This window comes from Haliotis rufescens, unplaced genomic scaffold, assembly GCF_023055435.1.
Source record: "Haliotis rufescens isolate VD_foot unplaced genomic scaffold, xgHalRufe1.0.p SCAF_10, whole genome shotgun sequence".
Classification (NCBI taxonomy): domain Eukaryota; kingdom Metazoa; phylum Mollusca; class Gastropoda; order Lepetellida; family Haliotidae; genus Haliotis; species Haliotis rufescens.
In genome coordinates this window covers 5,677,501-5,696,306 of record NW_025963780.1, presented here as the reverse complement: position 1 = coordinate 5,696,306, position 18,806 = coordinate 5,677,501, and the positions used below count along the sequence as shown (strand labels likewise).

General features: G+C 41.4%; 1 protein-coding gene across 1 annotated transcript in view; it reads left to right on the top strand.

Moving 5' to 3' along the window:
* The first annotated feature begins 1,071 nt into the window (after positions 1–1,071).
* LOC124148049 (PDF receptor-like) overlaps positions 1,072–18,806 on the top strand; it is a 257,692-nt gene continuing 239,957 nt past the window's right edge. The window contains exon 1 of the mRNA XM_048386698.1: positions 1,072–1,213. The gene's annotated coding sequence lies outside the window, so the exon portion shown is untranslated. The remainder of the gene's footprint in view (positions 1,214–18,806) is intronic.

Below are 18,806 nucleotides of genomic sequence, written 5' to 3'. Positions count from 1 at the left end.
TATTTAGGCGTCTTCCTCTAACCTTAGTGCCAAAGAGTCTATTTCAGAGATGGGGCCTGACTGTCCATTGCTCCCCATCCAGCTCATTATAAGCAGAGGTTATTCACTCATTAGAGAGCGTTGAGTTAAATAGACTCCCAGGTGTTTATTTGTCACAGCCAACTTAATTGGCTATCTGGATGTCTTGACGATGTTCGTGCCAGAGCGTGGTTCCAGACATCCTTTGTAATGGCTGGTATACATATGCCTAGTTTACGTGCTGGTATATTCGTTCATGGTGTATTTATCAGGGTTCATTGTATGTGACAATTGGGGTCCTGGCTCTCTTATTGCATCTGGCTGATAATAATAAAAGTTTGACCACTTTGTCTATTATTCGTTTTTCTGCTTCCTGGTCTCAGGAGCACAGCTCCATGATAATACTTTGATAAGGTCCGAAATTGCTGACAATAGCGTTGCATTTAGCGATGACAGTTTGGTGGTTTCGTAAATGAATCAAAGAATGTATTTCAAATAAAATCGTTCTTAATGTTGCAATTTTTTTCCGTACTCTTTCTATGATTCCAAATGCAAAATATTTTGCACGACTGGTTTGTTTGGCCTAGAACAGCTGACTGCGGCGTTACACAACATTCACGCACTCACGAATCAATCTCCTACACAAGATCTTACTGCCGTATGTCTTTGTTAGGTTATGAGATTTACGATCGTCGTATCGCTAAAATCACTTTTGTGCAAACAGAACTAATACGTTAAGCATATACTTAGTTTGAACATTAAGATGCATTTATGGAAGCTAGCCATCTCTTATATAACAAAGCATCATCTATTTACAGTATGCTTTTTTAATACCAATGCTGAACCAACGACTCTAGTTTGAGTTTGTATACAAATAGATTGTCACATAGGCAATGGCAGTCGTCCTTCGAGTACGGGTACGGTGAAGAACGCCCGAATGATCGATAATCCGAGGATAAGTTAGAAACACAAGCTCTAGTCTATTGCATATAAACCAGCATGCTGTAATAGTCCTCGTTCACAGCGTAACACAGAGCAGAGCTTTGTTGGCTGCGAGTGGGGGAGGCGACAGTCGACGACAGCAGCACGGTGAGGGTTGGCGTTGGGGAAGGAACTTAACGAGACAACCTACTCTAATCAGTGCAGATCGTGGTGGTATTTATGGATCGTACTTGTTACAGACAGCTATTTCAAGGTAAGTGACAGTCAACATATTCATGATTTCAGAGTACGAACAAACTTGCTAGTACCGACAACCATTGGATCGTAAATACTGTTTGGAACATATTAACACAATTTATAAACATCTTGACGGACAATGTTGTTGAATGGTACAACGAAAGTCTCCTGGCGACTCCTGGACTCTTATTAACACCTTGTATAGGATATTTATTGGAGTCATGTTATTTTATGGCAAAATAGAAGTCCCTTGGTAAAGAATAGTGTGTGTGTGTGTCCCGTTTTTACTGTGATTTGGGAATAACCCATATAAGACATTAAAACATATTGTATATGACTTTTAAAGGGGAATATCATAATGTGGTAAGGCGGAAGTCTGTGACTCGTGAATGTTCCCTGGACGCTTATCAGCAAATTCCATTGGATCTTTTTCCGGAGAAATGTTGTACAATCCTGACAACATGGAAGTCTCCATCTTTGCCACCTCCATCTTTTCACTGTGAATTATAACGTGACCGATGTGACCTTAATGACACATATTAGAGAATGTCATTATACGTTAAAACGGAAAGCTGAGAAGCAAGAAGGGTTCAAAGATAATTAATAACACATTTGTGGCACTTTTACTTGAGAATGTTATTATATGTCAAAACGGAAATCTCTGAATCACGAAGGTTCCCGAGATCTTTAATAACATATTTGTTGAACTTTTACTGGGAATGTTATTATATGTCAAAACGGAAATCTCTGAATCACGAAGGTTCCCGAGATCTTTAATAACATATTTGTTGAACTTTTACTGGGAATGTTATTATATGTCAAAACGGAAATCTCTGAATCACAAAGGTTCCCGAGATCTTTAATAACATATTTGTTGAACTTTAACTGGAGAATGTTATTATATGTCAAAACAGAAATCTCTGATTCACGAAGGTTCCCGAGATTATTAATAACACATTTGAAGCACTTTTGCTGGAGAATGTTGTTATATGTCAAAACAGAAATCTGTGCACCATGGATATTCTTGGGTCCTTATAAACACATTTGAAGGACGTTACTGGAGTAATGTTGATAATGTCAAAACAGAAATCTATGAACCATGAATATTCTTGGGTCCTTATCAACACATTTGAAGGACGTTACTGGGGAAATGTCAAAACGGGAACCTGTGAACCACGGATGTTCCTGGATCCTTAATAACACATTGTTCGCTGAATGTTGATGGTCAGCATTACGTTTTATGAAGTATCGCTGATAAATGAGTCAAACCTAATCTATGTATAATTCAAAACGTCTGAAGAATAATAAACCTCGAGTATATGCCAAAACAGATTCGATAAAGTTCCATGAGGCGTAAGAGGTAAAGTTGTGATGAATAGTTTATGAATGGATCACTGTAAATCAGTGGGGACATCAGATGTTTGCGAATAGTTTATGAATGGATCACTGTAAATCAGCGGGGACATCAGATGTTCGCGAATAGTTTATGAATAGATCACTATAAATCAGCGGGGACATCAGATGTTCGCGAATAGTTTATGAATGGATCACTGTAAATCAGCGGGGACATCAGATGTTCGCGAATAGTTTATGAATGGATCACTGGAAATCAGTGGGGACATCAGATGTTCGCGAATAGTTTATGAATGGATCACTGGAGATCAGCGGGGACATCAGATGTTCGCGAATAGTTTATGAGTGGATCACTGGAAATCAGTGGGGACATCAGATGTTCGCGAATAGTTTATGAATTAATCACTGGAAATCAATGGGGACATCAGATGTTTGCGAATAGTTTATGAATGGATCACTGTTAATCAGTGGGGACATCAGATGTTCGCGAATAGTTTATGAATGGATCACTGGAAATCAATGGGGACATCATATGTTCGCGAATAGTTTATGAATGGATCACTGTAAATCAGTGGGGACATCAGATGTTCGCGAATAGTTTATGAATGGATCACTGTAAATCAATGGGCACATCAGATGTTCGCGAAATGGATAAACATGCACTGCTCTACCGTTAGACCCGCCATACACACAATTGGCATTTAAAAAATAAGTGCTTGTGAGTTAAATTCTTGTTTTGTTTTTCAAGTAACCCGAATGACGATGGTAGGTTTTGGTGTCCTCTGAGGTAAAGCGTAAATAATATAACTAGTATTTTTCGTTCGCGTCCATATTGGTCCTCCTTTGTAGTGCTGTTTAATGTTTTCCCAATGTCACAGCCTGAATGAGTGAGTGAGTTGGGTTTAACAAAGCATTTAACAGTATTCCAGGTATATCACGGCGTGTCAGCTTAATGTGGGAGGAAATTAAAGCCAGAAGTGATGTAGGTGTCAGACCTCTACCACTTCGGTGAAACCCACGAGCACGGGTATGGTGCTGACAAACCTAGAAACATAATCGGGGCGAACCGGGATTCGAACCCACAATCATAGGTTTCTGGTGTGCCCAAGGGACGCAACTCTGCACAGCAAATTACGGAGCCTTAGACGACTGGGCCATCTGTGCCATCTGTGCCTGAATGAGTGAGAGTGTTTGTGTGTTTGATATCGTTTTAAAGTTATGTCGGGGCGTGATAGCGTATTCTTGAAGGAAAAAACCAAGTGGTTCAGGTCTACTAAAATATACAGCTTTAGCGAAACCTCCGAGTAGGTGCAAACAAACCAGAACCCGGAACAACTTGGCCTGCGAGGTATAAATTCCGTGTTTGCTAATGACAGTTTAATGATCTTCATGCAAATCTTGATGTTATTTTTAGTTTGAAAACCATTTTGTTTTTAAAATGTACTTTATTGAACAACCAAAATCTCTTTATATTTTGACTCCCGACAATGAACAGTTTTCAGTTTTAAATGACGCGAAGATGAAGTTATCCACTCTCTGAATTTGAATGATAAAGAAATGCAACACATATGATTATATTATCATGAAATATTGATTGATCTTATATGTGTGTTATACAAATATAAATATAAATTGATTTCTTCGGTTTGAAGTGCGTGGAATGAGGTCTTGTGTATAGCGCACGTTCATAAATTAGACGAACTTCAGCAACGTTGGTTGCGGAGAGTAGATGGGTGGGTGACCGTGTTTGGCTGTCTGACTCTTCAGAGATAAATGACTCCAGGTCACATGAGATGCCTCCTTGGGCAAGAGGCTTCGAGATGTTCCTCTGGTCCCCCATTATTGAATTGGAAACCAGTAGGGTTGTTAACCGCCTGCCGCCCCCACACTATTAGAATGTAATAATATGTGTTACTTAACACCTTGAGCTTACACTGGTGTACGGAATCTATAGTTACAATGCTCATTGTTAGTATTAAGGGCGTTCGGCTTGATTATTCTAGGGTAATTAAATTTGACGTGCGAGAACCACAAGGGATATAAGCCAAAACTGAAAGCGGGTGTTGCCGAGCAACCTCATCACAGAAACACAAGCCGCAGGAACATTAAGCAATGTCAACTGTTTCACTCCTCAGATTCAAAATTAATGTTTCGTGCATGTATACTGTTGCCGTGTATACAATTTGAATGTTCCCGACCTACAAAGAAAAATACATGTTAAAATATCGTGAACGGTCCGAGAAGATGTCGCCCATTTTTGTCAAGTGCGTCTGTGTGCATCTGCCACACAAATGTATACACCAGCAGGAACGTGTGTGTGCCAACGGCAGCCTGTACATGATGGCTTACTTTATATAATAACTTAAACTCCACATCACTAAAAAGTTGATATTTGCAAAGCTGCACCCCCCCCCCCCCACACACACACACACACACCCACGAACACACACACACACACACACACGAACACACACACACACACACACACACACACACACACACACACACACACACACACACACACACACACACACACACGGAAAAAGACATAGACAGAAACACAGACACTCACAAACACACACGCACAACCAGCACACACACATAGACAGAAACACACATACTAACACACACACATGCAAAGATATAGACAGAAAGACAGACACACACAAACAACAAGCGCAACACACACACACACACACACACACACCCATACACACACGCGCGCACACACACGCACACATACACACACATCCTTAAAGAATTACGATTTTCATCCAACATCAACATTTTGAACTGATCTCTAACGTCGGCCAACTCATCGTTGGCAACTTTGCGTTTCTAACGTTTACAACATATGTCGTAATTGTACGTCTCACAACAGACAACATATGGTAGTCATGAAAACGAAGTAGTGATCTGCCGAATATCTGCCTTTCGGATCACCAACCAAATTTAGACGAAAAAATGGGAATTAACATGAAGACAGAAGTGAGTGGATTAGGTAAAGACATCATGCAATTATGTCGGCTCGGCGGTCCGATGATACTTCCTTTGTTTTTCCTCAAAGCTTTCTGATGCATACACGTCACCTTTACCCTAATTTTCCCTGTGTTGTTGAACTAATTTTCTCACCCACTGCCCTCAAGGCACATGTAGCTACCTACTCCTACTGCCAGCCCCGGGGCTGAGCGCTCCAGCCTCGTTGAGAACAGATATTTACAACGGCCGATATGACTTAGTTATTTGGAGGTGGTGAGGTGAAATGGCGTTCCAGATTGTTATACTGATAAAGCGACGTGTGTGTGTGTGTGTGTGTGTGTGTGTGTGTGTGTGTGTGCGTGCGTGCGTGCGTGCGTGCGTGCGTGCGTGCGTGCGTGCGTGCGTGTGTGGCTGCTTGTAATAGTTCGGACAGATGCCGATTAATAATGCTGCCTCAGTTTAACATGGGTACCCCACTCAGAGACAGTAAACTGACTCCGAGCCGACCAGTTCTTGTTTTAGCCCCCCCATGCCGCGCGCCAGGCAGGGTAACAACAAGTGCCATCTTTTGACGTATTTTGGTACGGCGCGGCCGGGGATGGAACCCACGACCTTTCGCACACCAGACGGACGCTTGACCACGAAGTCGGTCTCTAATTATTTTGATTCGACGTTACCGCGTCAAAGGTGCACTGATGTATGGTTCTACAACTGATGCCCTTGCTGTTTCCACATGGTCACATATTCTAAAACTGACAGTGATATACAGCTGACAATACGGAAACAACAAGACACCACCGAATATGAATACGAATTATCATGATAATACCAGTGAATCTATATGACACCTTTCACCTTGAACGACATGCCGGTGAAACTACAAGACGTCATCAACCATCAACGTCAAAAACTAACTCTGCAGGACGCCTTTTCGCAAGAACGACACTACTGGTGAAACTAAAAGATGCCATCATTCATGAACGTCAATAACTAAATCTATTGGATGCCATTTCGCAAGAACCACAATACCGGTGAAACTACAAGACGCCATCAACCAGGAACGTCAATAACTAAATCTACAGCACGCCATTTCTAAAGAACCACAATACCGGTGAAACTAAAAGACGCCATCAACCATGAACGACAAAAACTAAATCTACAGGACGCCATTTCACAAGAACGAAAATACCGGTGAAACTACAAGACGCCATCAATCATTAACGGCGAAAACTAAATCTACAGGACACCATTTCTCAAGGACGACAATACCGATGAAACTACAAGACGGCTTCAACCATGAACGTCAATAACTAAATCTACAGGACGCCATTTCTCAAGAACGACAATACCAGTGAAAGTACAAGACGCCATCAACCATAAACGACAAAAACTAAATCTACAGGACGCCATTTCTCAAGAACGACAATATCGGTGAAACCACAAGACGCTATCAACCATGAACGTCAATAACTGAATCTATAGGACGCCATTTCTCAAGAACGACAATATCGGTGAAACCACAAGACGCTATCAACCATGAACGTCATTAACTAAATCTACAGGACGCCATTTCTCAAGTACGACATGGATCTACGTTTTGAATCGTCGATCGTAGGATCCTACCAGGCCCTACACATTGTGCCTCCGGTCCTCTAATAGAAGAAATACCATTGGTCATCTAAATAATGAAATGATCAATGGCCGACTGCCCAGCATGGTCGTTTGCTTGGCTTCATGTCTCCCGGCTCCAATGGCACGGAGCATGAGACCAGGACAAGGCCTCGTCTCAACAATAACCGCACGTGTCTTCCATGGGGTCTGTAGTTCACCATCTACAATGATTCAGGAAGCAGTTTATGTTTCTGAGTGAGTGAGTTTGGTTTAACGCATGTCGACGTGTGAGCTTGTGAAGTTATACAAGTCTAAGACGTTTAATTACCACTTTAGTCATGATCACGGAAATGAAGCAGGTAAACCTAGAAACCGGTCTGATACTTCTGAAATATTGCTACGTGCGGCGTAAAACAATCCTCACTCCTTCATAATCACTCAATCTTGGGTGGAGTACTCCAGTAAGTAGCCTCCAAGTGACGTCGTCGTTAAAGCCAATTCTGTATATTTATTGATTCAGGCATGAACAAAATCATTTTGATGAACATGATTAACTCGGTATTGATGGCATCTGTTTTCCGATATGCGTCACGGAAATAGAACACCACATTGTTTATATAAATACTTCAGAATCGATAAAGGAACTTTATAATGATATCGCATCTCTGTTTGATGTTCCGTGTGTTATTTGTAGCTTTCGGGTCGTTTTACATGCAGTACAATGGAAAAGGTGCAATGTCAGCTTTGACAAAAAATGTAATATGTTGTCCTCTCGTATAGTTTTTGTTATAGCCATACACATGGCTGTTGTGTTCCTCCTTCTCCTGAACGCTGTTCTGTATTATATCTAAAGTTTTATTTCGAATACGGCCCCAGGTCATGCTTGGTTAATCCTGGTTAACTCAGGTTGAGTCTTTTCAACCCTGGTTGCCAGATATGTTTGTTTGTTTGTTTGTTTGTTTGTTTGTTTGTTTGTTTGTTTGTTTGTTTTTTAACGCCGCTATCAGCAATAAACCATTTGAAGGCGGTTTGTAAATAATCGAGTCTGGATCAGATATTCCACCCTACGCATACAACGGTAGCGTTCGCAAAAGTCTGGACACGGAGTAGGGCTCATTTGATTTAAAATAGTAGGCGTCACCTCTATACCGCATTTCTGACGTTTTTCTGACGTTTTGTTTTTTAACGCCGCACTCATCAATATCAATCCTATATGACGGCGGTCTGTAAATAATCGAGTCTGAACCAGACAATCCAGTCATTGACATCATGAGCATGGATCCACGCAATTGGGATACGAGTACATGCATCAACCAAGTCAGCGAGCCTGAACACCCGATCCCGTTAGTCGCCTCTTACGTAAGTATGGGTTGTTGAAGACCTATTCTACCCCGGATCTTCACGGGTCCATTTCTGATGTATTCCCGGGTAACTGAGAACGTCGTGTATATGAAACTGTCAATGTGTAGAACAGTCAATGTGTCAAATGTGATTCACTTCGGCAATGTATAAAATGCCTAAATGTTTCAGTCATTTTACAAGTCAACTGAAACATTTGCCCATTTATTTGTCAGACTGATTAAACACTTTTAAGAAGTTCAAAAAGGCTTTAACACGTGACTATAGACTAATTACTCTGGAATTTAAAGCCCAAAATAAAAGCAAAATACATTGACTTTCGCTGTCTTTTATTCCTATCATTTGCAGTCACTAAGTGATAAAATTAAACATCAGCCTATTGTTTTTCCTTTCTGATACCATGCAGTGATGATTCGTTGGGTAAAATATCGACCACACTGCAAAGCGACCGTATTCACTGATGGTGGAGGAAGGAAACGTACGCAAAGATGAGGATGTTGTCGATTTAGTCCTTTTTGTTGACATTATTTGGTTTAATGATTTAGCGTGCAAAACATTAGAATTAGAAACTCTGCTCAAATATAACCGTTTAAAAACATACTTTTCTAAGTGATTAGAACACGAGAGCGGTATTTCACTCCCTCGATTGTGCGTCTTTGAAGTCTTTTTTAGTAACTGACCTTTTTAGTAACTGACTAATTCGTTACCGGACCTGTCGAGAGAGAAAAGTCTTTTAATCAACATATGGTTCTGGTCCGTGTAACCATAAAAGATCGATACCGTATTCAATATCAGGTGTTTGCGTTATTGCGTGACAATGCAGATGTCCTTCTGTCAGAATGTGTGCGACAACTTGCTAATCAACACAATCGGTCTTGAAGTTGACACGTGATCGACGGATGTCCGATATATCGAGGTCACACGATATTAATTAACACTCGCCTGTTCTTCTCAAACCCCGTAAAGTAATTACAACATTGTAAATGTACTGTCATATTAAACGGAACAAGAGCTTCTGTCTCTCATGATCAGTATCTGTGGGTGTCGACACAAGGCTACAAAATAGGCTTTGTACACATAACTAGTTGAACTACATGTAGTCCCAATAACACGTACATGCCCATGTTATAAGTATGGGAAGAATGAATGAGTTGGGTTTAACGCCGCTTTTAACAGTATTCCAGTTATATCGCGGCGTGTCAGCTTAATGTGTGAGGAAAGGCCGAAGTGATGCAGGCCTCAGACGTTTACCACTTCGGTGAAACCCACGAGCACGGGTATGGTGCTGACAAACCTAGAAACATAATCGGGGCGAACCGGGATTCGAACCCACAATCATAGGTTTCTGGCGTGCCCAAGGGACGCAACTCTGCACAGCGAATCACGGCGCCTTAGACGACTGGGCCACCCGTGCCCCCAAGTAAGGGAAGAGATTGTTTTGCGTGACATTTACTGTTTTGGGTAACAGGCGAGGTGAGGTGAGGTGAGGTGAGGTGAGGTGAGGTGAGGTGAGGCGAGGCGAGGCGAGGCGAGGCGAGGCGAGGCGAGGCGAGGCGAGGGTGAACGTCGCGTTCAAGATTATTTCACTTATATAGCGTCGCGTGTGTTTTTTTGCCTGTCTATATGTCTGGCGCGTGTGTATGCATGTGTGTGTGTGTTTATTGTGTATATGTGTGTTTGCTTGTGTGTGTATTTGTGCTTGTGTGTGTATGTGTGTTTGTGCTTGTGTGTATGTTTGTGTGTGTATTTGTGCTTGTTTGTGTATGTGTGTTTGTGCTTGTGTGTATGTTTGTGTGTGTATTTGTGCTTGTGTGTGTGTGTGTGCTTCCGACCTAACAGTCCTTGTTTTATCCCGTATCGGTATGACATAGTCTTTCATACAGACCCCGAAACAAATACATCCAACACAGCCCATGCAAGCCATGTATTTAATTTGTATCAGTAATTTGTAAGGCAGTGTCATACCTGGACTAACATCCTGTTTCTGAAATGAACATGTATTACAGTTGGTAAATTATTTCAATAAAATATTAAAGTCATTTAATATTTTATTAAATTATAATTTAACAACTGTTTATTTTTCTGTAATATATGGTCATTTCAGAAACAACATGTTAGTCTAGGTATGACACTGCCTTACAAATATGTTTAATACAAATACTTTATATAAACGATTCACCTGAGTGACTCTGTGATGACAAACGTTCAGGCGTAGAACTAGTCCCTAGGAAACTACGATTGTCGAGGAGACTTAATAGAACGGGTGATGGGGCACGTTGACATGCATGTCATCGTACCTCAATGGAATGTATCGATGCTCATGATATTAATCACCGGTGTGTCTGATACAGTCGAACGTTATATAGTTGTAAAATTTCTGTGTCGTAAAACAAGAAACACTCACTGACAGTGAAATGTATTTAAACATTGAGGTGAGGCGAAATATATATGGCGACGCGCATGCACGTGTGTGTATGTGTGTGTGGCTTGTATTACAATTAGTCCGAACTGATGCCAATTTTATAGTGCTAGCTCACTGAGATACCTTGCACCAGTTTTACATGAATACCCCACTCAGACACAGAAAACTGATTTCAAACCGACCAGTCCTTGTTTTAGCCCCTTAATGCCGAGCACCAGGCAAGGCAACAGGAATTACCAACTCTTAACGTCTTTTGGTATGTCGCGGCCGGGCAGACGCTCTACAACTATAGAGTTAGTAAGAGCGCATAGTTTTACGCCGCTTTGTTGCAATATTACCGCAATATCACGGCGGGGGTCACCAGAAATGGGCTTCACACATTGTACCCATGTTGGGAATCGAACCCGGGTCTTCGGCGTGACGAGCGAACGCTTTAACCACCAGGTTATCCGACCACCCCACTACCGCTATAGAAATAGCAAGTGAAGAGGGACAATGATCATAGTGGCAATGCTTAATCTCCAATAATATTTCATTTACTGCAAATAACACTAAAAGGAATCTTAATTGATATTCTGTGCAGAGCTGAGTCCCTTGGGCGTGCCATGATCCCAGGATCTTGAAAAAACAGAATTGCCATGGTAACAATCGGTGGTTAGTTTTGGTGTCCTTTGGGAAATTCTTCTACGTGTACTAATGGGTTTCACCAAAGCAGTACACGTCTAGGCCCAGAACTTCGGGTCTGAATTCTGTTCAAGGTCCGAGTTAGAATTGGTCTACAGCAACCCATGCTTGTACCCCATAAAGGTCCGGGTTAGAATTGGTCTACAGCAACCCATGCTTGTCCCCCATAAAAGTCCGACTTCGAATTGGTCTTTAGCCACACATGCCTGTCCCCCTTGAAGGTCGGGGTTAGAATTGGTCTTCAGCAACCCATGTTTGTCACTCGTGAAGGTCCGGCTTAGAATTGTCTTCAGCAACACATGCCTGTCCCCCATAAAGGTCCGAGATAGAATTGATCTTCAGCAACCCATGCTTGTCCCCCATAAAGGTCCGAGATAGAATTGGTCTTCAGCAGCCCATGCTTGTTCCCCATAAAGGTCCGGGTTAGAATTGGTCTTCAGCAACCCATACGTGTTCCCCGTGAAGATCCGGGTTAGAATTGGTCTTCAGTAACCCGTGCTTGTCCCCCATAAAGGTCCGAGATAGAATTGGTCTTCAGCAGCCCATGCTTGTTCCCCATAAAGGTCCGGGTTAGAATTGGTCTTCAGCAACCCATGCTTGTCCCCCATAAAGGTCCGGTATAGAATTATTTTTCACCACCCTATGCTTGTCCCCCTTGAAGTTGCGGGTTATAGAATTGGTCTTCAGCAACCCATACGTTGTCCCCGTGAAGATCCGGGTTAAAATTGGTCTTCAGCAACTTATGCTTGTTCCCCGTGAAGAACCGTGTTAGAATTGGTCTTCAGCAACCCATGCTTGTTCCCCTTGAAGATCCGGGTTAGAATTGGTCTTCAGCAAACCATGCTTGTCGTGAGAGGCTACTAACAGGAATAGGGTGTTCAGGCTCGGTGATTTGTTTGATGCATGCCATCGTATCACAATTGCGAAGATCGATGCCCTCGAAGCTCATCATTGGATTGTCAAGTCTAAACTCGAGGCGACTAACGGGGTCGGGTCGTCGGTATTGCTGTCTTGGTTGATATATATCCCAACTGCACATATCGATGCTCATGATGTCAATAATTAGCTTGTTTTGTCAAAACTAGATTATTTACAGACAAACGTAATATTACTGATATTACCGAATGCAGCGTTACACAACACAGCGACGTTAAGCCGTTTCTATTCAATAAAAAAAATCTTATTTCTAAATTATTAGAAGAGTGTCATTATATTTGCAAGAACTGACGAGTTAACTAATATTCTCATCAAATGTAAAACTTCAGATTCGCTCTGAGTACATTGCAGTGAATGTGACATATACAGTAGAACATGGATATAACGAACTACAAGGGACCAGAGAAATCAGTTCGTTATATCCGTTGTTCGTTATATACGTTTTCGCTCGGAAACGTCCGCCATCTTGGATAAAACAAAACACAATACACGTAATTGCAGCATTGACTTGTATTAGCAGTGATCACATCATTCAAAACATTTTTCGAACATTGTTCGCTATAACCGTGTTCGTTATATCCGTTTTTTACTATACCAAATAAAACAAGTAAGGCTACTCTATATGGAGATACGACAGGCTATAAAAGTATATATAAAAAATATACAAAAAATATACATGAATATAGAATAATATAAAATAGATTTAACTGTTATGGCAGGTTTTGGCAGTGAAAGAACATAAAACATTGCAAGATGAAGTGAAGGTTGTTTTTTGCATATCACAAAGTTCATTAAAGCTTGGGTTTCTTGTAAAAGTTTAAAACGCTCATCGGTATAAATAGGACAATTTAAAGGTACATGGCACTCATCTTCAACATCATTATCACAGTTAAAGCAGACTCTCTCAACAACAGACTTAATACAGTATCGAGACCGCCTCCGTGGTCTAGTGGTAGAGCGTCCGCCCGGAGAGCGGAAGGTCCGGGGTTCGATCCCCGACCGCGTCATACCAAAAGACGTTAAAATATAGTACTTGTTGTTACCCTGTCTGGCGCTCGGCGTAAGGGGCTAAAACAAGGACTGGTCGGCTCGGAGTCAGTATTCTGTGTCTGAGTGGGGTATTCATGTTAAACTGCGGCATGGTATCTCGGTGAGCTAGCACTATAAATCGGCATCAGTCCGGACCTCACCTCACCTAATACAGTATCGACCAAGCTCGATGTTTTTTGGGTCTGTTCCACTTCTAAACTTAGAAAGTGCATGCAGGGCGCGTAGCGTAGGCATCAGGAGAGTATTCATATTTAACAATATAATATTATCTGAATTTATTACTTCCCTTACCCGAAACACTCTGTTATTGTAAAATAGCATGTTTCCAATCAGTTTTAAATCTATCAAATATCTCACGTTGTACTTCAGCAGTAATAAAATATATGTTAGAATTGTTTTCAGAGGGGATAAAATGCTCTAAACCAAGATCTCTGAGCTTATTACGTACCCTGAAGTTTAAATTTCTTTTTTTTCTGGCTGCCCAATTATTACTCGTCAAAGATTTTCCGAGTGATTCGATCTTGGTTAAATCACTAACACGTTTATAAATTCTAACAACATTTCTCTCTTGGAGGGACCCACGCCATACCACCATTAACGCCATATTGGGTGCCAAATAAAATCGCATATTGTACAGAATTAATGCATGATAGATTTTGTGTCCCTCAAATGCACGACCCTTATTGAATGGCCGACCACACTGTTGTGTCAGACAGCGTGGACGAAGTACGACACTCCATCCCCTCTGAAAGCTTGTAATAAAACGAGTTCTGCTTGCTGAACTTGCAACTACCTTTGCCATACGTGAAAAGTGTTAAGTGTTCAGTCAGCAGTAACCCCAAATAGTTATCTACAACTTCTAAAATATGTTCACTACATGAATAAAACATTTGTTTTTCACAACTGATTGAGGCCTAAAAAGAATAACTTTGGATTTATCACTATTGACAAACATTTGAATATCGCCGCATCAAGCACCGACACAGTAAAGTAAACTATAATTTAGATCTTCGGCTGTTTCTACAAGCAAAACAATACTATCAGTATAAGCTAACACGCTAACCCCTGTTAAACAGGAAATATTCGTACAGTGACACCCCGTTTATCCAGACGGTACCGTTCACTCTGAATCGTTTTAATTAACAAATACCTGCATAAACATAATCATTATTTCGAACAGTGCCTTTTCAATATGACTAAACAGTAAGCATCCGATAAACTGGAGCTCCTGCTTAACGGGGTCCTTATTAACAGGGGTTCCTGATTAACGGTGTTCATAATTAACAAGGGTTTCTGCTTAACTGGTTCTTGATTAAAGGCGCCCTCGTTTTGCAGGGGTCCTGTTTAGCAGGATTCCTGATTAACGATGATAATGATTAATGGTTTACTTAATAAGACGGTTCCTGATTAACAGGCATTCCTGTTTAATGGGTTCTTGATTAAAGGGGCTCCTGTTTTGCTTGGGTCCTGTTTAGCAGGGATCCTGATTAATGAGGGTCGTAATCAACAGGTTGTTGATTGACGAGGTTTTCTGATTAACAGGGTCCTTATTAGCGGGGTCCCGACTAACAGGGTCTGACTATAGTCCTTATGCTTTGAAAACTTGCGCAAAAGTACAAAGCTGACAAATAACATTTCTAAAATTAATCTTCTGTTACAGTTAATGGTTTGACTCAACAAACATCTGTTTGGGAGAAGAAAAAAATATTTTCCGACAGATAATCAACAACAAATCCCCTGCAAATATTCCCCTTGGCATTGGGTCGTCATTATACATTTTAAATAAACACATTTTTCAAGAGACTCCGTAATTGATTTTGTCAAAATAATGAATTTCACCTCTGTGTAAAATGAATTTAACTTGCTTTTTGATCCATTTACAAATATTTTACATTTTTAAACGCTCATCAATCTTTATAACAACTTTGGCAACTGTAACATATAATTTAAATGAAGCCGTGTTCTTCGTATTGGCGTTATTCGAATGAATATTAATGACGAAGAAATTGTTAACATAATTTACATTATTTTTCCTCCTTTGAATTAATAAGACCTCAGGAGATTTATTGAAAATTCATTTGATGATTTATTTGCAAAATTAATACAAAATGGACATAACGAGAATTGTGTTTCATGCATAATGCGGCATAATGCGTATTTTACTACAGACACACACAGCAGAGATATGAAAGCCGACTTTGAGGCACACAAATAGAATCGGATACTTTTTATCACATCCTGATACACGATATCGTGACTCGCAAATAGAATAATTGCTTTCTAATGTGCGGTCGATATGGCGTTGTTCGGGTGCGGATAAATATCATAGGTTTAATTCTGTTGAAGACCCGTGAAGATCTGGGTTGGAATAGGCCTTCAGGAACCAATGCTTGCCGTAAGAGGCGACTATGCTTGTCGTGTGTGGCGACTAACGGGATCGGGTGGTTAGGCTCGCTGACATCTTGTCCCAATTATGTCGATTGATGCTCTGATGTCAATCATTGGATTGTCTGGTCCAGATTCGATTATTTACAGACCGCCGTCATAGGGAGAGGCATCTTGGGAGAGGCATTCGGATAAGCAAAATTTGCTTGTTTATCAGTCCCTCTACTTTATGGAAATACATATGTTTATGTCATACAGGTTGAATATTTCTGAGTCCGGCGTTCGAAAACAAACCAGCAAATCATTCTGCTGAATAATGGAATCTTATGCCATGACGATCATGAAATCTATCGTCGTAATGACATGTACTGGGAAGCCGGGATAAGCTAAACCAGCTCACAAAACGCGTATGAGACAAATGGTCGGTGCACAGAATTTGGGCAAACAATACTTGGTTTGTTACAGGTACAGAGGGCGTTATGCTCGTGCAGGTCATTACGTTGAAATTGACTACGCTCCCGTGGACACGTGTGTTGCTCATAAGACCATAAGAGGTCGGCGTGACAAGTCAATACTAGAATTCTCTAAAAGTCGTTTGATAGAAGTTAATTACAAACAAATAAACATGTCAAAGCTAGGCAAGCATAGCCCAATTAAACATTCTCAGGCTCCAGAATTGGCCTATATTGTGATACATTAAAGTACCATTATGTGCTATCAAACTCGCCTCTAGAACTCGTTGTTACTTATTTACATTGACTGAATGACTGGCTGATTGACTGGCTGATTGACTGGCTGATTGACTGGCTGATTGACTGACTGACTGGCTGATTGACTGGCTGATTGACTGATTGACTGGCTGATTGACTGGCTGATTGACTGACTGACTGGCTGATTGACTGGCTGATTGACTGAATGACTGGCTGATTGACTGGCTGATTGACTGGCTGATTGACTGACTGACTGGCTGATTGACTGGCTGATTGACTGGCTGATTGACTGGCTGATTGACTGAATGACTGGCTGATTGACTGGCTGATTGACTGGCTGATTGACTGGCTGATTGACTGGCTGATTGACTGGCTGATTGACTGACTGACTGGCTGATTGACTGGCTGATTGACTGGCTGATTGACTGGCTGACTGGCTGACTGGCTGATTGACTGGCTGATTGACTGGCTGATTGACTGGCTGATTGACTGATTGACTGACTGATTGACTGGCTGATTGACTGGCTGATTGACTGGCTGATTGACTGACTGACTGGCTGATTGACTGGCTGATTGACTGGCTGATTGACTGGCTGATTGACTGAATGACTGGCTGATTGACTGGCTGATTGACTGGCTGATTGACTGACTGATTGACTGACTGACTGGCTGATTGACTGAATGACTGGCTGATTGACTGGCTGATTGACTGGCTGATTGACTGGCTGATTGACTGACTGACTGGCTGATTGACTGGCTGATTGACTGGCTGATTGACTGAATGACTGGCTGATTGACTGGCTGATTGACTGGCTGATTGACTGGCTGATTGACTGACTGACTGGCTGATTGACTGGCTGATTGACTGGCTGATTGACTGGCTGATTGACTGGCTGATTGACTGGCTGATTGACTGAATGACTGGCTGATTGACTGGCTGATTGACTGGCTGATTGACTGGCTGATTGACTGATTGAATGACTGATTGACTGGCTGATTGACTGGCTGATTGACTGACTGACTGGCTGATTGACTGGCTGATTGACTGACTGATTGACTGACTGACTGGCCACATTTCACCCTTGAGTTCGTTATAACCGGAGTTGAGTGCAAATATCCTCAAATCGAGATTGGCGTTGTGCGTGTATACATGCGTAATATAATGGACATAAAACACTGCAACACACACTTTCGACGTGCTCCACTTTGAGTACTTCCAACCCAGTAGCCACATGGATCAAGACTCAGATTGCATTATTCCATCCCTATAAAAGAATCTATTTTTGTCTTCTCAAAAGAATTTGTGGAAATAGCTTCTCGGACAAATGAAACCACTTCCTGGTTTCTCCTAATCAAAAACCTATGCAAGAACATGCGCACATAGTGCCGTGTGGAGAGGGAACTCGCTTCTCTTGAGTCTTGTTCCTTTTGACACGGATAATAACGCCCCGACATGCTTAAAAGTTCCCGCAGAAAAGAAATCCTTGTTGCCATTACCTGGATGAGGAATGAACCAGAAGATGGCTAAACATTAAAGCTAAAGCTGCAACAAAAAGTATTCCTTGAGATATTGATCTACTAGGCAGCCTTTGAAGCACTTCTAGGCGTCCGTTGGTCTATAGATATCGTGTGCAGGTGCTCCATATATCTCAAGGGTAATTTTGTTTCTTATGTTGTTATAAACCAAAACAGGTTTTTATCAGCAATTACTTGTCATAAGGGAGCTTCAAGGAAGATCAGTTTGTCGCAATACGTGACAATGGTCATCGTATTCCGACGGCTTACAGCGTTGTTCATGCTATCAGCCATTGGTTTTCTTGACCCAGACTCGGTTATGTCTAATAGAAACAATTTATATGCACTTAGAACATTACACAGCTTGACAATGGTTTAGTGTGTTTAACGCCCAAATCAGCGATACATGCATGTATTCCTGCAATTTGATGACGGCCTGTAAATACATCGAGTTTGACAAGCTTATTCAGTGTTCGATATTATGAGTAACGGTCCAACCCCTCGGGTTAGGATGACACGCTATCAGTCAAGTCCATGAGTCTGACCACCCTTCTATGAAGTCGACTCTTTCGACGGCATCGGTTGTATGGGACCAATTCTTAAGC